This window comes from Felis catus, chromosome B3 (assembly GCF_018350175.1).
Source record: "Felis catus isolate Fca126 chromosome B3, F.catus_Fca126_mat1.0, whole genome shotgun sequence".
NCBI lineage: Eukaryota > Metazoa > Chordata > Mammalia > Carnivora > Felidae > Felis > Felis catus.
In genome coordinates, this window is record NC_058373.1 from 43,967,841 (window position 1) to 43,986,573 (window position 18,733).

Here is an 18,733-nt window from a genome sequence, read left to right on the forward strand (position 1 = left end):
GTTCCATGGTGTTACAGTGCCATACAGTCCGAATGGCATCTTCATGTCAACTGAGGCTAGAACAGAGGGAAGGATGGGGATCCAGGTGAGAGGAATTGGCATACAATGTGTTTGTGGGGGGCGGTCATTAGGAAAGTCTCCGCCTATAGTCTGAGAATGACAGATAAACCAGCTGTTTCTGCTGGCTTACTCTGGAGGGAAGGGAAGGATAAAGTTATTTGAAGTTGCAATCTTAACAGTTCAGGCAGTGGCTGCTCCAGAACCTTCCCTCCTCTTTGCACCGTAAGAGTAGATGCCCTAGCACCACCATGGTGTCATACTGTGCCCTACAGCAGTGAGGTCGAAGGACTGAGCCTTCTCGGGGAAGCTCACTTCTCAGGGAGCTTGCAGTCTAAACAATTGTCAGCTTTTTAACTCAAAATATACTCTCCCCGGGTTTGGCCACCTTTTCTGGGATAGGTCATAAGAAGAAGATTGGGGAAGCAAATTTTGTATTTCAAGCAACCCATCTAAGGGCTGAGGTTTTATTGTTGCTGCTGCTGTTGTTTTGTGATGAGTACAGGAATAAAGTGAGAAGTTGCTGCCCGCCTGCAGATAGATGGTGACTAGCCCACTTGAGCATTGGTTTGAGGGTGCCATTTTGAATTCTCTCTATACTTGTCTCCACTACCAGCCTCAGAATCCAGGTTGGCTCTTTATAGGTAAGAATTCTTTGCTCCAATTCCAGAACTGGAAGACGTCTAGTGGGTGGGGATTTGGGATATCTGCCAACACTCCAGGATATGTGTGCCAAAATAGTGACAGACAGAAGTTGTGATGCTTATGGCAGTGTTTTCTTGAGGCTTCTATGTGGTTGGCAAGCAGTGAAGGGGGTGTCACATTTTAGAAACTAAGGTCTAGGATTTGGTTTTAGACAAACCCCTTTGAGAGCAATCCCTCAGTTCTACCTCCTATTTTTCACATTTGCTTTGTTGAAGGAGTTGAGGTAGAAAGGCAGGACTCCACATGTAAGCTGCTTCTGAGCAGTAAACCCAAGGATATGGGCAGATGGGCCAAAGCACCCATCTCAACAGAAAGCAGGGAAAGAAGCCAGGTGCCTTTTACTTGGGCTGTAATTAAATGACAACTCCGCACTATCAGAAGTTATTTTATTCGACATCCAGTGGCCAATGGCTTAGAAGGTTCTGGTTGTCATTTTGAAAATATATTGGATTTTGCTGTCAGAAACCCACAGACAGCTCACAGGGATGTCAGTGACTCAGTTGCCTCTGACATCAGTGGATATTTGGATATGGATGTCGGAAAGCAGGCTTTCTCACTGACTGTGTACCCCAAATTTTCCCTTGGGGCTTTGTTATCGTTTTTTGCCCAAAGGACAGGGTAAAAGCAGGTATGATGGTCTTGAGGTGGCAAAATTCAAATCTAAGAGCCATTCAAAAATACAAAGGACGTACATTCCACATTGCGTACTATCAGTTGGGAGGTGGGAGCAAGTTGAAAAAAGGAATTTAACCTGGGACATGTGACTCGGAGGCAAAAAAAAAAAAAAAAAAAAAAAGGTTTATCAAGAATGCCGTGAAATAAGCAGAAGATTATTCAGCATTTCTCTGTTCATTAAAGTAATGGTGTTAGGCTTGGAAATTTTCTGTTTTAGTCAGACCTTTATTTCATTTACACCAGTATTTGTAAATAATTAAATGAACGTGACATCTTAAGTAGACCTGTTTCCAAACAGCATGTTATTCACAGTGGCTGTTTTCTGGGGAGCAGAGAAACAGCCGCACACACTGCGCTCAGCAGAATCATAAAGCTGCTGCCGGTGAAGGAACCGGATAGTTCTACCTTTCCCCTGCCCCCTCAGAGAGGCCGCTGGGACCCGGGTCCTCAAGGAGCTGTTCCAGAGTGCACCGGTCAGTCATGAACCTCCCGGGCCTCGCTTCATCCAGCACTGAGCAAGGATGGAAAGGCTCCCCAGCTCAAATGTCACAGAGCATCACAGCTGAGGAAGGCCACCCTTGGGGCAACCTCCTGGAACGTGGTGGCCTAGCCTTAGAGTCTAGCCTGGCTTCAGTCCGTCTCTGTGGCAGATCACCAGAAAGCTCTTTGAATTTCCACAGATTCTCCCCCCAGTGAAACATGGACACACTGAATATTTAATTAACTGTTCCCAGACCTTGGGGCGTCCTGGCTTCCCTACTCTCTGCTTCTCACACAGGCAGGACTTGTGCAGTGAACTTTCGCGCTTGGCTAAGCACATTCTGATGTGGTTTAATGTAGTTCCTCAGTGTTCAAGATGACTAAGAAACGGGGCATCCAGCATCAGTATATTGCAAATGTGAAAGGAAATCTGACAGTTGGGATAACAAAACCACCTTACCTTTATCCGTTTAGGGCTGTGCAGTTGACAAAGCGTCTATGCTATGACTTACCTCATGTTCTTGCGTTAGCAATGGGAGTATGTTTTGGGTTATTTTTGAATTGTGAGGCACAAAAGGATCTGGTATGTTTCAGAAGCTTCTGAGGCTCATTAGTCCTTGGGTCAATTTTATGAGTTTGTCTGACCATTAATACGATTCAGTTACCTTCACCATAATAATGGAAATATAAATAATATTCATAAAAATTAAATGGTGCATATTACTAACTTAACAGCTCCAATTTTGACACAGAACCACAGTATCTTCAGGCCAAAAGGAACTTTTGAGAGTACTTATTCCATCTTTTCACTTTATAAATAAGGAAACAAATGCACAGAATTAGCTTTGTGCCTAAGATCACACAGCTGATAATAAATACAGATTTTTGTTTTCGTTTTTTTCTTGGGTTTTTTTTTTTGGCACGGGGGTGTTGGAGTTTAGGGAGGATGCCAGAAAAAAACAGAATTTGTAGGATCTGTGGGTTTTGTTTAGAGGCTCTGTGTCATTTAGTCTATATGGGATAAGTTTGCTACCCACTGGAAAAAGTAATAACTGTTTACTTAAAAGAATTTTTTTAACGATCCTCATTCCTTTTGATAGATCTGACTTACCATTTACTGTTATTTCCCTTCAAACTAAGGAATTTTTTTATCATTTCTTTTTGTGCAGGTCTCCAGGTAATGAAGCTCTCAGTTTTCATTTACCTGAAAATGACTGTCTGTTGCCTTTATTCCTAAATGTAGAATTCTGGATTAACAATCGTTTTCTTTCTGTACTTTAATGGTATCACTTCCTCATCTTCTGCCCTTTGTTGTTTTTTGAGAGACATTAGCTGACATTCACATTGCTGCTTCTCTTGTGACTAATATGTGTTTTTCTTTGGCTGCTTTCAAGATTTTCTCTTCACCTTTGGATTTTCGAGAACTGACGGTATTGTGCCTCATATGATTTTCTTTGTATTTCTCCTGCCTGGGGTGTGTTGAGCTTCATGGATCTGTAAGCTAATGTCTTTCACCACATTTGGGAAGTTTTCAATCATTCCTCCAAATGTATCTTAGGCCCATCTTCCCTCCCTTGTCCTTCTGAGATTTCAGTTTCATCTATGTTAGACTGTTTGATGGTTTACAATGCTCAGGTCCCAGAGGCTCTGTTCACTTGTCTTCATTTTTTTTTTCCCTCTCTGTTTTTAAGATTGGATACTTTCTATTGATCTGTCTTCAAGTCCCCAGACTCTCTCTTGTCATCTCCAAGCTGCTGTTAAGCTCATACCGTAATTTTTTTTCATTGTAGTCATTTCTCTTTTCAAGTCTAGGATATCCATCCGGGTCATTTTTATAGTTTCTCTTTGCCACTGGGGTCCCATATCCGTTCATTTATTATGCATATAGGTCTTTCAGTTCCTTGAATGTATTTATAGTAACTTCTTTAAAGTCCTTATTTGTTAAATGCATCATCCAAGTATTCTTGGGGTTAGTTTCCATTGAGTGCTTTTGTCTTCCTGGGTAGGAGTTAAATTTTACTCTTTCTTTACATGTCTAGTAACTTTTGATTGGATAATAGATGATACAAATAACCATTGCTGAAGCTGTAGGTTCTGTTATGTTCCTCCAAAGATAAATTACTTTAGCAGCCAGTTAACTTGGCTGAACTCAAACTCTAGCCCTGTCTTGGGGGTAGTCAGCAGCAGCTAAAGTCTCTTTTCTGTTCTTCCATCTTTCAGCTGCTACTTTGTATTGTCCCCCCTGAGATCTCCTTCATGCATGTGTAGTTTAGCAGTCAGTCAAAGATTCAGGCAGATTTTATATACCTATTTTGTGACTCATTCCATCTGCAATTTCCACCCTTACAGACTTTGTCCCCTAACTTTCTTATTCCTCTTCCAAACCTAACTTTATTCTCTGACAGTTTGAGATATCCAGAGCCAAAAACTGATTAGATAGTGTTCTCAGGGGAAATTTCATAAATCCACAAATTTCACCAATTGGAGGTCATATCTTTCAAGCTGAAGACTCTATCCCAGTTTTCTGTTACCTTTTGGTTGCACTCCACTGTCTTCAAATCATTTTTTAAAACTTATTTTCTGTAGACATTTTCATTGTTATCTATAGGAGAATTAGTGACCATTACAAGAAGCCAGTACTCTATATATTTACATTTAGATTTTTCACATCTTGGCTCCATATCATAGCTCTGTGAGGCACAACAAATATTACAGATGAGGACGTAGACTCAGGGAGGTTAAATGACTTGTCCAAGTTCATAGAGCTTTATACTAGCCGAACTAGCCATGGAACCCACATCCCAAGATTTTGGCCGGGGCTCAATTCCATAATTGGGGTTATGCAAATTTCACTCTAAATGAGCCAGACTTTTCCCATGCCAAAGCTCCTATTGCTTTCTCTTCTCACTAATCACTACTAAACAAACAAATGACAATCTTGGCTTTTTGAAACTTTTTGATCCAAAAGAAGGATCTGGGGCTTCCATGGATCACAGAGATCTTTAAGAAGACTGTGCCATGCTGGTGTTGGAAACAAAATACCTGCAGCAGTCCTAGAGCCAACTGATACCTGCAAGCCCTTGCATGCATGATTGTGAAACTGAAGCCAGTCCAGAAGTTTCTTTTTGGGGAAGCCATATACAACCATGGCAGGAATGTTATGTGTTAACTATCCAGGGCTACCTAATAAAAATGTTAGTGTAATAGAGCTGAAAACTCACCCTGCATTGGCCCTTGTGGTTGGGGAAAGTGTTTTGCTCCTCTCTCTCATGGGGACTCGGCACAAAGTATCTACAGGTTGACATTCACAGGGAGACACGAGTTGTCCAGCTGGGGTCTGCAGAGGTGTTTCATAGTCAAGCTACAGCCTTCTCTACTCTCCAGGTTTTAGATACATGTTTTCTGTACCTTCTGTCAGTCCCGGATCTTCCTCAGGCCATGACGCTACACCATCTTTAAGTCAGATTCCAACTTCTTGAGTGAAATATCACTCTCTACTAGCCTTCGCATCCGGCTCCCACCCAATTCCTCCCTTTCACGTCAATGTTCGTATTTGGTCAAGGTTTCTCAAAGTGGTCTTAGAAAACCCACAGCAAGATCACAGATGGTTCTGAGGCTCTCCGGCAGAGCAGCGTAGTGCTTTCTATAACTGTGGTGACTATAGTTAATAACAGTGTATGTATACTTGAAAGTTGCTATGAGAAGAGAGCGTTCACGTTCTCACCGTAACAACAGCAACAACCAAATGGCAATTCTGTGAGGTGAAGGATGTGTTAACTAACCTTATTGTGATAAATCTTCTACAATAGGTATGTATATCAAATCACTATTCTGTACACCTTAAACTTCCACAATATTGTGTGTGGATTACATCTCAATAAAGCTCTAGGGAAAGATCGTGAGTGGGCACCCGTATTTAACATGCAGGTTTTCAGGCACCACTCCAGTTACAAGAAATTAAACACTCTGGTGTTTGGGCCAGGAAATCTGCCATGTAGGAAGTGATCCAGGTGATTTCAGTGCTCGTGAAAGTGGAAGATTCTTCCACTGATCTTGGTGAAAGGAGGAATGCCAAGAGCAATCTGCAGTCTAAAGACTGACCTGTATGAGCCATGTGTCTGTCCTCTTCCTGGGGGGGCATATGTTTGTTCACTCATTCTTTTCCTTTTCCCTTCCTTTCCTTCCCTCTCTTCCCTTTATTTCCTTTCTTTCTTTTTCATTTATTTACTTTTTGGTCACAGGTTCTCAGATGGAGAAACTTGATACTTAGAAACCAATTCTGTCTCCAGCCCTAGTCAGCTTTTCATCTGAGCTGCTGTGATGCTCGAGGAAACCACCCTTACCTTTGCTTTGGCTGAAGCTATCAGACCGTATACTCACAAGTAGCTCCTTTTCCCATAGCTGTTCAGTTCATGGTACCTACATTTATGCATTGCTTGTTCCGTGCGAGGTACTGTGCCCGAGGCTCTAGAAGCAGACTCACTCGAAGCGAAGAAAGCTTAAACTTCAGAACTCCTCTCTTGCCTAGGCTTCTTCCAAGGTCCTGGGAGGGATCCTCCAAGTATGTTCTCATGGTTACATGTTTTTGTAATAGTTTTCAAACTTAGACTTTTAAGGTCTTGTTTTTAATTTTTTTTAATGTTTGTTTCCTTTTGAGAGAGGGAGACAGAGTGTGAGCAGGGGAGGGGTGAGGGAGAGAGAGGCAAAGAATCTGAAGCAGGCTCCAGGCTCCAAGCTGTCAGCACAGAGCCCAACACCGGGCTTGAATCTGTGAACCGCAAGATCATGACCTGAGCCCAAGTCGGACACTTAAGTGACTGAGCCACCCAGGCTCCTCTTTAAGTTAAGTTTCTTAACTTAACTTAAGTTCTTAAGTTAAACTCCAGCCACCCCATCAAAAGTGCATCTGCCCCTATAAAGAGCTTATAAGTAAGCAGTGAGAGAAAGAGACAAACACATGGATGATTAAAATACAGTGTGGTAGGTACAGTGTGGCCCCTCTTCTGGGTGTTCTGGGAACATACTTGTCAGAAGGAAGGTGAACGGGGAAGGCTTCCTAGAGGAGGTGATGCCTGATGTTAGCCATGAAGTAGGGGAAGGAAGACTCTTCCAAAGAAGGAGCTTGAGCACAGGTCACAGAGGTGAGGTATGTCGACGGGGGCGCGGTGAGATACTAAAACATTTTGTTATTTGAGGCATTCCCTTTAGATGAGGGGAACCTCCAATAGCAGAACAGCGAAGAGATTCTATTTCCGGAAAACCACGTGGACCGTGAGGCTGTCTTCCCAGAGCACACCTGATCCCTCAGCGTCCCAGAGCCCAGCTTGCCCCTCTGCTTGACCTTTAGGATACCTGTTAGTTGACTACATCAATAATTGTTCTTCAAGGAAAAATAACCCTTTTCTTCTTCCCTTCTTCTCCCATATCCCTCCAACCCTTCTATACTGTCACCCTTGCAAATCAATATTTCATTTTGAAGAGCCTTGTTTGATGCCAGTTCTGCTTATTTGCTTCGCAGCCACTGTGGGTAATGCTTTGTAGGTCTGTCAGTATGTAAATTAAACCAAGCATAGATAGCTTTGTGTTGCTTAATGTTCAGCTGATAAAAATTAATGTGGTGTGAAATGAGCATTTTATCTGACTGCAGATACAGTGACGGAGTTAATTAGACAGGCAGAGGGAAAATGTTATTAAACGAGATGGGGGCTTTCTCCTCGAAGGGGGCCCCAACCCTCAGATAGAAGGTTTGGAAGGGCCGCGGGTGTGGCCAGGACGCCCAGGTTGAGGCAGGCTCAGAGCAGCGAGGCAGGGAGGGTGCCCTCGTGAAGCCGTCAGCCCCGTGGTGCTGATGACTGTGTGGATCCTGCCGGGGAAGGAGGGGAGGGATGCACAGGCCAAGCCAGGCCGGCCACTTCCACGTCGCTGCAAAATGCACACATCAGCATTTGCTGAGGCGGCTTCTTCCCAGGGCGATATCACTGCCATTGGTAGAGAAAGTAGTTTCGTTTAAGCAAGGAAGAACAAGGTGATGGGCCAAGCAGCACCCCACAGAGCAGCCACCCCGGGGAACTAGGAACCCCCATCTCAGACTAAGATGTCTTCAGCTTTGTTCTCGTGGCCTTTGTGCCTGCTCTTTCCTCTGGCGGGAAAGTGTTTCCCCTGCCCAGCTATGATTGGCCTCCTCCAGTCAACTGCATGCTTCTTGGGGTCACAGATGTCTTGCTTATCGTGGTGACCACAGTGCTGAGCACATGGGAGCTTCGTAAATGTCAGTGGAATGAATGAAGGCACGTGATGCTCGCTCTGCCTGAAATCTCCCCCTGCCCGTGCATCTTCTAGCCCCTTGGCCTTACACGTTGCTGAGTGTCTTTGTCATCTCAGCTCAAAAGTCACATCGTTGCCAGAGCGCCTCCTGACAAGATCAGTTCCCCAGACAGACTCTTGAGACACCTTGTGTTTTTCCTTCACAGCACTTCCCAAATTTATGACCAACTGTGTACCTACTACCATCCTCCCTAGACTGTGAACTCCGCAATGGTGGGGACTGGGCTGTTTTGCCACAATATCCCCAGTACCTGGCAGGGTTCCCAGCACAATTAGATGTGAAGAATGAATCGATGGGTCAATGAATGAATGAGTGGTCTTTCTCATGCCCGGTGAATTCCTCTTCTTTCATCAATGCCTTATTTCAGAAAGGTCTCCTAGGCACCTTGGCTAAATCTCTTCTTGCTCTGAGTTCCCACAGCACCTTGTGTCTTGTAGTGTTAGGCTTGCCAAAGAGTGACTGTAATTTTGGTTTATATGCTCTTGTAACCAATTAGGATATGGCTCTTTGAGAGCAGGCATGGTGTCTTCTTCACCTTTAGGTCCTCAGTGCTTGGCACAGGACCTGGTCTTTGTAAGTGCTCAGTATGGGACTGCAGAATGAGTAAAAGCGAACTAACCAACAATTTTAGGTATCCCTAGTTTCCACAGTATTTCAGTTAAATGAACAAATTCTTTGCCACTAACATAGGCTCTCCCGCTCTACCCCTTGCAAAGGGATACCCAGAAAAGACAACGGGGTGTAGCCATCCCTCTTCAGTGTTGATCACAGTTGAAGGGGAGAGGTTGTGAGCAAATGCCATGTTTACAGGATCCTTCATAATTCCTTTTACCATTTGATGAAGGTAAAATTTTTCCAGACAATAATAAAGGGACCACCACGTCCAGCTCTCAGCTGGGCCAGGGCCCCCAAGCCCTCAAACGTTGTAATAGCTACTTGAGCAGTAACAAGGCCTTCTGTTTTCATAGTCCCATGCGGTTATCCAGCACTTCTGCCCATTTCCCCTTTTAGGTCTCATTTGATCAACTTGTCCCTACCTTAAGAGCATTGCATGACTTACTAGAGACTTACGCTCTGCTTCTCATTTGCAAAAAGGGATGACATTGCACTTGGAGAGATACAGACTGGAAGCCTTCAGTGTCTTCAGAAAACACTAATGAGGTTCCACTCACACCCCACCCGCTGTTCCCAAGGCACCTTATCCTGAGAAAAGCCATGGTTCTCACTCTGTGATTACGCAGGAGTCTCCACACCTGTGCTCATAGGTTGCTAAATAATTATCACACTGGGAGACTCCAAGAGGGAGCTGCCCCTGAGTGAGGGCTGGATCCAGTCAGGTGAGCATGGGGGAGGGAGGAGACTTCCTGTTTGTTTGCCAAACCCAGGTGAGACAGGGCCTCAAAATCACTAGAGAAACAACCAAACTTAGGGTAGATAGTTTTACAGACGAATCTGCCCCCTTTGTCCCTTTCCCCTGGTCCTCCGCCATCACAAAACTGTTCAGTATTCCTGTTGGAGGGTGGGCATCCTCCGGGTGGCCCTGATGGCAGGAGGGTGGTCTTCCCCAGCCCACAGAACAGCCCCCTTCTCTACCTGCCTTCCACCGGCCTGTGCCCCTAAATCGGCCCAAACCTCTCCTGCTCTACCAGCCTCATCTCACCCAAGAGCATGGCTTCCATCACGTTTTCCTCGGAAGGTCCAAGATTCTTTATAGAGGTGGCCAAGGAGGTGGTTCCTTGTAAGTAAAAAGGAATACCAATATTTACCTTTTCAAGGCATTTTCATGTGGGTAATCTGTTTTACCTTCTGGCCATTTAGCAAAGGGCACACTGATGGTATCCCATTTGGCAAATGGGGAAATAGAGGGAAAGAAAGGTTTAGTGACTTGTCCCAGGCAGTATGTGCCATCTGGGACACACCTGTACTCACCGATGCCACATACAGCCCAGCTCTCAACCTCAGTGATGTCGTTTATGTGTGAAAGCGGTGTCTCCAGGTGACGAAACCCTCAGAGGCCTGGAACCATGACTTTTACCTTGTTCCACAGGATGCCTTGCATAGGCAGGTCATTAAAAAAGATTTGGGTGAGGGTAATTGTCAAGGATCCATTCACTCCATGCATTTAGTGCCTAAATAGTTACTGAGCCCTGGCATGCAGGGTGCTGGGAATAGGACGGGGAGCAAACACAGATGTAATCCCTGTTCTGAGGAGCTAGCAGTACTGTGGGGGCAGGGGGGGGATGGAGTTCACCAAATTGTCACTAAATAAATGTGAAATAACAAACAGCGACAAGTGTGATGAAGGATATGTCCTCTGAGGATACGTAGTAGGGGATTTGTCTTACGTGAAAGGAAGGGAAGTTTCCCTGAGGAAGGAGTGGTCAGAAATATGAATAGGACTGAACCAGGCAACGGGAACGTCATGTGCAAAGGCCCTGTGGAGAGATGAGGAATATGTGTTTGAGGAACTGGGTGAGGGCTACTAAGGCCCAAAGCCCAGAAACATGGGGAAAGCAGCATGAGATGCAGCTAGAAAGGTGAATGGTGGGGGAGGGGGGGAGCGGGAGGAGGGGGGGTTCTTACATAAGCTTTCTACAGTACAACAGGCAGAACATTTGATGTCTTTGTGCCACATGTGACATAATTTGCAAATTAACTTGCTCGAAAGAATTTATGGGATCATCCTGGCAGTTACAACTCTTTACCCCTTCATGCCTCACTTACTAACAGTTAAAATTCAAATCCCTTCTCCATTTACCTCTTCATTTACTTAAAATATTTATCCCTGGAAAGGAGAGGCTGAAAGTTCCTGTCTTTGTTGGCATCAGTGACCACAGAAGAAAAGCCACACCGGTTTCCAACCCACACGAGTCCCCCTGCTGGAATCTCTGGTAAACCATTTGAGGGTATGGATCAAGCCTGTTAGAAAAATGCTCACTGGTGTTTACGTTTTAAGTGCATGAAACCAGACATTGAAACTGTTCATTAAAAATTCCTATGTTCAAACAGACAAAGAAAAATCATTTCAGAAGCTCTGTAATGAATGTACAAGCGGGTACAGGCTATCTTGTCAAACACCACAATCATGAGTAAATGCAAACGGGATGCTGCTTGTATTTGATTTTGCCTTCATGCTGACAGCTGCCTCTGGCCCTCCACCTCCCTGGATGGGAGGACCTGGCCTTTTGCTTTGTGATCCCCTCTGGCCAGGGCTGAGGTAGGGGCAGCTTGTAAATATGAGAAGCACCCAGTCAGGGAGTAAGACGGAGAGAATGAAATGAAATTAACACACACACAGGCACTTTCACGTGACCCACGCACAATGACACGGCCGGGGTGCCGGGAGGGTGTGAGAAGTATTGCTGTACTCTTAGCACTGGAGCAGGCAAGTAACTGCTGTTAGAGAGCAGAACCAGGGTTTTTCTTTTCTTTTCTTTTCTTTTCTTTTCTTTTCTTTTCTTTTCTTTTCTTTTCTTTTCTGTTCTGTTCTGTTCTTTTCTTTTCTTTTCTTTTCTTTTAAGGTTTAGTTATTTTTGAGAGAGAGAGCGAGCAAGCATGAGTGGGGGAGGGGCAGAGAGAAGGGGACAGAGGACCTCAAGCAGGCTCTGCGCTGACAGCAGCGAGCCCGATGTGGGACTCGAACCCATGAACCATGAGATCATGACCTGAGCTGAAGTCAACACTCAACCAACTGAGCCACCCAGGCGCCCTGGCAGAACCAGGTTTCAGATCCGGTCCTCTGAATCCACATTGAGAGCTTTCTCCTCAATTCTGCCACTGTCCTTTAGGTTTTACGTCACGTTGTCCAACTACAGAATATAGTTAAACAATAGAATAGTCCATGCTGTGTTGGTCACCAAAAATACAAGGACAAATAAGGTGGTGGTTTCTGAGCAAAGATGTTCACAACTCAGTAGAGCAGACAAACACAGTCCTGGAAGTAAAGCTCTTTAATAATCATATAGCACATGTTGAAGAGTCAAGGGGACCAGAACTTTCTGTCAAACTGTTTGGTGTGGCCCACTGAAAATGTCCAGAATCTCCATCTTTCTGTTGAGTGGAGATCTAAGGTTAATGTGTGTAATAAAGTAGTGTGATTTCACTAACATTTTGGAGGCCAATATATGGTTCCTGTATTTTACTATAAAGAAATAACAGGAACAAAATATAACTCCCATCTATTTTCACCATCTTTTCCAAAAAAGATGTTTTTTTTCATGTTTGTTTATTTTGAGAGAGAGTGTGTGTGTACAAGATGGGGATGGGGTGGGGGGAGGGGTGGTGCGCAGAGAGAGAGAGAGGGAGAGAGAGAATCCCAAGCAGGCTCCACACTGTCAATGCAGAGCCTGATGCCAGGCTTGATTTCACAAACTGTGAGATCATGACTGAGCTGAAATAGAGAGTCAGACGCTTAACTGAGCCACCCAGACACCCCAAAAGAATGGAGTTTTTACGTCAAAAAATTAGAAAGGACATTATCTTAGGATAAGGAATAATTTAAAAATTTTTTTAATTTATTAATTTTTATTTATTTTTGTGTGAGAGAGAGACAGACAGAGCATGAGTAGGGGAGGGGCAGAGAGAGAGGGAGACATAGAATCCGAAGCAAGATCCAGGCTCTGAGCTGTCAGCACAGAGCCGGACGTGGGGCTCAAACTCACAAACCATGAGATCATGACCTGAGCCAAAGTTGGACGCTTAACCAAGTGAGCCACCCAGGCACCCCAGGAATAGTTTTTTACTGTGAAAATATTCAACTTCCTGAAAACCCATTACGGTATCCTTATTTTCTCCCGTTGAACACAGTGAAAACCAAAACACCAATCTGCCCACGCTGTTTACTGACAGGCAGGGGGAAGCTGCTGTTGGTTAGCAAAGTATGGCTGCACTTGGTTTGACTGGAAGTCACGAAGTTACACCAGTGGTGAGACTGGTTTATTACCACCAGTAGAGATTCCCTTCTCTGCCAGTCTTTTCAAGATGATCAGTCACATGGCCCTGAGTTTCCTTAATTTCAGGATGGATGAGACCGATTGTTGATCTGGAGGGTTCTGAAGCCCTGGCAGTGAGAGTTTCCTCAGGGTCTCTTTGGAGGTGCTTCCAGATATAATGATGATGGATGTAAACTAATATGGCTGCTGTGGGGGTAGCAGCGCCCCATTTTAGTACCTTCCAAGACATCCCGTTTGGAAAAATGAAAGAGGTTCTCTCAAAGGTGAGAGTCAAAGGCCAAGCACCTGGCTTAGACTACAGTCAAGGATGCAGTGTTTTAAGCCCCTCCCCTGGTAATCCAGCATGATCTTGGTGACCCTCTGTATGTCACTGTTTTCATTTGGGAAATCCTTAATAACAGCCCCTTTGCACAGATGATCTGGGTAGGAAAATAATTGTCCGATGGACCTCCTGGTACATTCTCTGTAATGCCCTTAATTTCTTTTATATGTTAAAAAAGGTCAGGAAAAACATTCAAGAAAATCCCATCATCTTCATGATATTAGATCTTAAATTTCCCCCTCGTGTTCTGGAGTTTAATAGTTGTGTAGTATTCCATCGTCAATATGCAATAATTTGTTAAGCCATTGCCAGTTACTGAACATTAGGCTCCTTCTGAAATTTCATGTGTGTGTGTGATTAGATTTGATCATTAGAGACAGTACTACAATTTGTGCAGCTTTTTGCTTCTGTCAGATTATTTCTTTAGTATAAATTCCCAAGAGAAGGATTACTGGGTCAGAGTAAGCACATCTTTGTGATTCTTCTTACACATTGCCTTATTTCTTTCGAGAAGAATTATGCTGATTTAACTTAGTGCCCACAGCATTTGAGTCTATCAGTTTTACGGCAGCCTGACCAGCATTAGGGTATTATTTAGTAAGACTCAAATGCTACCTTTTCAAAGTTGCTTTAATTTGCATCTTTTATGACTAGCAGGGATGAACATTTTCCCACACGTGCAGTTATTTAGTACTATTTATTAAAGATGTTTTAGGGCCACATGTGGGGCGGGGAAAAAGGATGGGCTCATGGCTGGAGGGGCGGATGACAGCTGTGGATGAGTCTATATGGATAAAACTTGAATTGATTTTTGGGGTATGAAATGACTGCACATCGTATGACCACTTTCTCGCAGTTGAAAAATGGATGGTTGTGACTCTTGTGGGCAAAAGAAACAGACCCCCCCCCCAAAGTAGGCAGCCAAGGGGAGCACTCGTTCATTTACCTCGGTGTCCTCACTGAAAAGTTTCAAGGACTTTCTGGAAGTCCATCAGTCTTCAGGTCTTTCAGTGTTTCCAGTTGTTCACATGAAGACTTTAGAAGCAAACAATCAGTTGCAAGGCCTATGGCAAGGCCCACTTCTTTGGATGTACCTGTGCGTTAACCTTCACATGCTCCTTCATCATCAGGTTGGGTCCACTGAAAACTGTCGTACAACAGGCATATTTTAAGACTAAATCAACTCGCTGCCTAAAAGAGTCTGAGCCCTGTTCACTCTGCTGGCCTTCCCACCCACAGCTGACCAGGCTCAAGGGCGTAGGATTTGAAGATTGTGGAACTAAATGGGAAACAAACGGCTCCAAACTCTCAGTTCTCTGGAAGATTTCAAAGTCTGTTTTCTTAACATTACGCTAATAGTGCCTTTCCTGCTCACCGCCCCCCCCACCCCCGCTCCCCCCCCCTCCAGGGAGGCACTCAGCCCAGTGGTTACATAACTGTGACTTGACGCCCGCCACAGCCAAGGTACGGGAGCTCGGTTCACTGAACTGTGGCAAGGCTTACATTCTCGTCCCTGCACTTGCCAGGGAGGAGTCCAGTTAGAGGATAAATAGATGACTTCAAGTTGCAGCTCAGTTGCCCCTAACTCCGCGGGCTGGCTGGGCCGCTCCATGCTGCCTGAACGTGGGGAAGCGATCCCAGCAGAGTCCTGCTCTGGGTACCTAACATAAATGGCCCCTCAGGTACCAAATTAAGCCCCAGCATGAGAAACCTTGCCTGGCTGAGATTTTTTCCCCCTTCAAGAGAGTGGCCTCCAACGGACTGCTGACCACAAAGCTCTTCAGGCTCTTTGGGTGTGCAAGTTCAAGGGAGGGAGATTCCTTAACACCAGTCTTGAAAGCTGTGGCACCCGTGATGGCTGAGTTCACTCTCACCTGGTCAGTGTTGGCCTATCAAGAGGAAACGCTCAGCTCTCCCCATTCCATCCCTGCAAGGTCAAAGTGAGCACCCCACATGCCTGAGCCCCCATGTACCTCCTATGTGCTTACAAAGCAGAATAAGCTGGGGATATACATCTGATTCTGTTGAATCAGGAAGGTCCAGCTCTTACGGGTTTTGAGATCTTTGAGACGTTAGTTAAGCCATCTGAATCTCAGGTTCCCCATCTGTAAAATGGGTATAATAACGCAGTCCACCTGATAAGGCTGTTACAAGGGTGAAATGAGGTATGGATTGGAAAGCACTTGAAATATTGCATGACCCATGGAAAGAGACAAATAAAAACCACTTTTTTTTTTATAGTACTTTTTTCTCTTAACCCTTCCCTTGCTAGATTGGATGACTCTAGCACCTAGAACCTATTTCTGCTTCATCTCAGTACTGCTGAAAGCAAGCACACTTCCCGACGCATTGTGGACCCTCCGTGTGTTTGGTACATGCAAGGCTGTGTGGATGTGAGCTCTCTTAGAAAACTTGGACCCAGGGATCGTGGATGCAGCAGGATGGGATTTGTTTCATTTTGTCCTTTTATTTAAAAAAAAATTTTTTTTAACATTTACTTTTGAAAAAGAGAGAGAGAGAGTGAGTGCAAGCAGGGGAGGGGCAGAGAGAGAGGGAGACACACAATCTGAAGCAGGCTCCAGGCTCTCAGCTATCAGCCCAGAGTCATTGCAGGGCTTGAACTCACTAACTTCGAGATCATGACCTGAGCCTAAGTCACATGCTTAACCGACTGAGCCAGCCAGGAGCCCCTCATTTTGTTTCTTTTTAATAATTTTTTTCATTTTTTGGGGGGTCAGTACTATAATCCCTAATTCTGCTCATCAAATAATTTGCTTCTTCTGGGTCCATAGAAATAAGAATAAAGGATTTCTTATTTTATTTTTTTTTAACGTTTTATTTATTTTTGAGACAGAGACAGAGCATGAACGGGGCAGGGGCAGAGAGAGAGAGGGAGACACAGAATCGGAAGCAGGCTCCAGGCTCCAAGCCATCAGCCCAGAGCCCGACGCGGGGCTCGAACTCACAGACCACGAGATCGTGACCTGAGCTGAAGTCGGACGCTTAACCGACTGAGCCACCCAGGCACCCCAAGGATTTCTTATTTTAAATTAGTTGCTCTGTGACTTTTGAGCTTGGGATTGTGAGTTTGAGCTCCACGTCAAGCGTAGAGATTACTTAAAAATGAAAAAAATAAGAATAAAATAGTTGCTCACATGAAGCATTAAGTAAAACTAAATTAGTAATTGAACAATGATGCTGTTTGGAAGCAATTACCTCAGGTCCCCATGCCCTATTCTTTGTAAAGGAATATCTCTCTCTTGTATGTTTCTTTAAAGGTAACGTAACTCCTAGGTAGAGTGTTCACAGTCCACACTGTGCTCCTGAGACCAGCCCAGTGGGTCCCAGACCTGTCTGTGCAACAGGATTATAAATGGAACGTTTTTAAATTTAATACTCCTGTCTTACTCTACTGCTGGGGAGGCAGTGTTAGGAATGAAATAGACATGAGAATTTGCAAAAGTTCTCCAGATGGTTCTGGTAAGTAGCCAGGGTTGAGGTCCACTAGGCTAAACTTTTCCACACCCAGCATGGTAGTAAGGAAAGAAATTTCTCTCCCTCTATTTTTCTTCAAATTCCGCATTCATTATGTCTCAGCTAACCACCCCCGCCTTCCAACTGCCATATCCTCACTTAAGAGACACATATCATGTGTGTTCTCTGAAGTATGACTATTGTTGCTTCCAAAAGCACTTTACTGGGGCACCTGGGTGGCTCAGTTGGCTAAGTGTCTGACCGGCTCAGGTCATGATCTCATGGTTTGTGGGTTCAAGCCCTGTATTGGGCTCTGTGCTGACAGCTCAGAGCCTGGAGCCTGCTTCGGATTCTGTGTCTCCCTCTCTCTCTGCCCCTCCCCTGCTTGCACTCTGTCTCTCTCAAAAGTAAACAAATGTTAAAAAAAAATTTTTTTTCTTAATTAAAAAAAAACTGCTTAGAGGTCTAAAAATTTGCTTAAAAAATCCCCAAGTGCTTTGGAAAACATGTATCCACATGATTTTGATAAGGGAAAGCTGCTAATATGAGTGTCCTCACCCTCCCAATGGAGGCAAATTTCCCTAGTGCATTTGAACCACACTGATAATCCCCACCCACCCACCCCCGTGTCTGGGTCTCACTTGACCATGCCATAACAATAGAGAAAAATATCAGTGTTCATGAGTTCAAGGCACGTGTGGGGAAAATGTAGAACCATTTCACAGCTGTCAGAAGCTCCACTGCTAGAAGTGTTTTGAGGAAAAACTTGTACGGCTTCCTACAACTTGTCCGCCAGCTTGGTCTTTGTGAAAGATTAGCCAGTAGGGTTATAGAGGGAAAGGTTACAGAGTGTGTTAGCCTGCTCATCTTTGTCTCTCTCTCCCTTTATCATCTATATGCTTGTGCCAAATAGCATTCCCCTTACACGGTCCTGCCACTGACACCTCCCATGGCTGCAGGTGCAAGGTGCAGCGAACAGTCTGGACTGAAGACAACTTCCACAGCAGGGCTAGGCTAGTAAAACTCAAGCCTGCGGTTCACGGAGTCTTATTAGAGGGAGCTGTTGGACAGGCTCAGGCATTTAAATGACCTACAGGTGAGCCTTTGATCTGAGCTCATTTCACTGGTGTTGGAGGGAGGCAATCCCAAAACTGAGGATGGAAATAGGGGGAAGCTATGCCGAGCAGAGAGATGCCGATCTGACCATCTTTGACGTGTGCAGCGACATCTAAGCTGGGCTCAGGTCTTGATCCTGAGATGGGATTTTAGTCAGTTTTCTGGAAGAGGAAAAGTCACATGAGCCCTTACTATACATGGGAATCCCCATGGTTCATTCTTTCACCGGCTAAAGTCCATTTGGGCTTGAAACTAGTTACTCATGCCCCCACCTAAATGTTCTCATCTATAAAATGGTATAAAATGGGGCTAGTTCATACCTCACACAGTGTTGGGAAGGGAATTGATTAATTAACGTTTACAATCTGCTTTGAACTTGAAAAGGATTCCCTAGAAGTTGTTATTAAGTCTGTATCATTTTTACTTTGAGTTCTGGGGTGCGTCTAAACCTGAAATTCAAAGGAAACTTCACAGTTTGTCCACCCCCAGAGGGGGAGATAAAAATGTAGTAAGATTAATGCAGATTCCCTGGAAATGGCTCCCCTTTAACCAGCACACTATGTGTTCTCTGAGGCTCTAAAGGGATCCTGAAGCAGAAAGGAAAGATGAGTAGCCATCTTCGATGTG

At 44.6% G+C, this 18,733-nt stretch overlaps 1 protein-coding gene across 2 annotated transcripts in view; it reads left to right on the plus strand.

The window, feature by feature from the left end:
* RORA (RAR related orphan receptor A) overlaps positions 1–18,733 on the plus strand; it is a 718,773-nt gene that overhangs the window by 414,033 nt on the left and 286,007 nt on the right. The window lies entirely within an intron of this gene.